This window comes from Alligator sinensis, unplaced genomic scaffold (genome assembly GCF_000455745.1).
Source record: "Alligator sinensis unplaced genomic scaffold, ASM45574v1 scaffold161_1, whole genome shotgun sequence".
NCBI lineage: Eukaryota > Metazoa > Chordata > Crocodylia > Alligatoridae > Alligator > Alligator sinensis.
Window position 1 is genome coordinate 2,823,331 of NW_005841974.1, and position 3,133 is coordinate 2,826,463.

Here is a 3,133-nt window from a genome sequence, read left to right on the forward strand (position 1 = left end):
TGCTGACAGCACTTCCTAGCTGGCAGCCCTGACACCAGTCCACCTGTTCATATATGCCCCCACAGCCAGCGTGCAGGGCAGAATGCCAGGCAGCATGATGCTTCCCTTCTTGAAGGGTCACAAAGTCCCTGGGGCATTTTTCCTCCCCACCTGCTTTTTGGGTGATGTGGATGCTGGAAGAGTAGGTGAGGAAGGGAAAGAATAGCAGGGGATAGGATGAATGCCCAAAGACACTTTGAAGGCAGGACCAGCCCAGAGATCATTGGAATGACTGTGGGTGCCCATGGGGGACAGCTCCTACCCTGCAGTCTAAGTTGGTGGGCACTCCACCCATGCCTTGTGCAGACTCCATGGAATGGGACAGGGACAGGGAGGCAAAGCACTGGCCTAGAGAGAAAGCAATGTCCAGCCCCCAGCACTGTGATGCTCTGCCCAGCGCAAACTGATCCCCAGGAGCCAGGGTCTCCAGGAGGCAGGGGTGGGAGGAAGGAACCATGCCAAAATCAAGACTGAGGACCCTCTGCATTGCTGGGGCTTGTAGGGCTACAGCTCTCAGCTGCACAGCCAGGGACAAAGCTGCGCAGGTCTGTCTGGCTGCCAGAACTACCAGCTCAGAGGGAGGGAGCCCTCCCAGTTCCAGCAGGGAGCCAGGTTCCAGCCAATTGTATGAGGCGAAGGCATGAGGCATTGCAGTGTTTAGGGCAAGAGCTGAACATGAGAGAGCAGCTCTGGATACACGCCGCAGGGAAGTCTTTATAGAGCCTGTTGGGCTCCCTCACCTCACCCACACATGCTTCCTCCTCCTCTCAGCCCCCTTCCCACCCCCCATTCCACTTTGGGTATGAGGATTAGTTTAGCTTTGTTGTTGGGGAAAGCTGGACCCAGACCCTTCACCTAGTTCTTAGCAGGAAACACGATTGCTGCTGAGTCAGCAGACACTGCAGCTTATTCCTGGGCTGCCTGTGCGGAGCTGAGCTGAGGGTCCAGGCTAAGAGCAGCCTGGATTCTCCAGGCAGGGGTCCCACCAGGCAAGCTTTGGGCAAGTCATCATCCTGCTGTTGCCGGCTACCAGGGGCTTGGTGAAGGGCCAGAGGGACTGGGAGCTGGCACCAGGGAACAGGCAACTGCGGGGGATAATCCAAAGAGTACAGCAGCCAGACTGGGGGGGGCTTTATTAGGCAACAGCCTTTGTTATAATTGTGAGGTGGGCCATGCACTTTGCCTTCCAGCATTTGTATGCCCCCCCCACAACAGCTTGTACCCCTGAACTGAGTTGCTGCACTGTTACTTGGGCAAACTGGAGAGCCTGACCCTAATGAGCAGACCCCATACTCCGCAGCACTTTGTCCTGCGACAGCCCCAATCTGTGGGGATCCAGAGGAGTGACATGAAGAAGGTGGCAAGCAGGTTAATGTACTTTATTGCTATTTTTCATGCAGTTTGGTAGCTGGAAGTAGGCAGGAGAGCTAGCAGCACGTGTACAGACCACACCTTGAGCCCACAGCCAGCCCCCCACAGCCACTGCCCTCTGTACAGCCTTCCCACTTTAGCTGGTATCCAGCTCCTTGTCTGCCCCCAGCTGGCCCTCTCAAAGCCAGTGCCCAGCTGTTCCCTCCACTCCCCCCCCACAGCTGGCACATAGCCTGATCCGGTCCTCCACAGGCAACCACATGGGAGCCTCTCCTCCCCTCCCCTCTGGTTTGTCAGAGATCTGCCCCAAGGTCGTGGGAGTCTGCCTCTGCACCACTGCTCAGCTCCACTGCTCCAGTCAACAGCCCAGAATTCCAGCCCCTGTCTCCCAGTCTGTCTTAGATCTACTGGGAGCAGCATCTCCTGGGCTAGCTTGGGAGAGTGGGAGGAAAGCTGGCAGGCAGCCTTTTCCTGTGTGTGCATCACAGCCCCATTGGCTGCTCCCAGAGGCATTTCTGACCCAACAGCTGTAGAAAAGTCACAGCCAGAGGCTGATAGATTAACCCGTTCTTGGCCAGAACAGGCTTAAGTAACATAGGCCTGAGATTATGCTGAGCATTTTGAACATGGGATCTGTGGTGCTGTGAGCATGTGATCATCAACCAAAGCCAGTGTGGACAGCAAGGGGGACATAAGTGTCTGCTGCTGGACCCACAAATGGACCAGTGTATCTTGAGACCATGTATTTCAAGAGCATGTTGATCCCAGGTGCCTAATCTTCCTGATGTCCCACCGCATCCCCCACCCACAAGCACCTAAATGCTCTGCACTGGTGCAAAATGGGGCTTACACTGCTGCAATTTACCCTCGAGCAGTGTTTTCCAATCAGTGTGCCGCGGCACAAAAGTGTGCCATCAGAAATGAACAGGTGTGTGGTGGAATTTTGCCATGGCAATGAGCTACAATAGGTATGAGGATGGGGAATGCCTTAACAGGTGTGCCGCAGGAAATTGTTATTAATGTAAGTGTGCCTTGGGCTGGAAAAGGTTGGGAAACTGCCCTAGGGTCAGACCTCTTTGCTTCTACATCGGGGTTTGCAGTGGGGCAGCTGCATCAGCAGTGTGACCCTGGGAGAAAACTCCTAACGGAAAAGGCAACAAGTGAGTGGGCTCCACAGAGACCAATGTGGCGATTACTAGGCATTCCAGCATGCTCTGCATGTGATCTGTGCTCAGGCAGCCCTCCAGCCTTTCAGGGATCTCACTACCAACAGGCTCCAGGGCTCTGGGGGAGTCACTGCTCTAGCTGCCCTGGAAAGCAATGTGGTGACCCCACTCCAAGAACTGTGCAGAGTGCTTTTAGCTTCCCCACACACATGGTCTGAAATGTTTCCTCTCTCCCAACTGCAGACTCCAGGGTGGGGAGAAGAGCTGAAACCTCCCAGAGCATCTTCACAGGAAACATTTGCATTGCATTGGGGAGATCGTTCTAATTTTTCCCATTGTTGCTGCTTGGAGCTTATACACTTGATTCTAAAGCACCCCAACAGACCTGGCAATGACTTGCTTCACCCTCCATTACTGGCTGGCATATAGATAACTTTGTAATAGGCAGCTAGGTAGACAGGCAAATATCTACCTAGGTAAACAGGCAAATATTGGTAGTTTTGTGCTGCACAATCCCAGACATGTAAAACACCCTTTGTTTTCAGTTTTGTCACCCA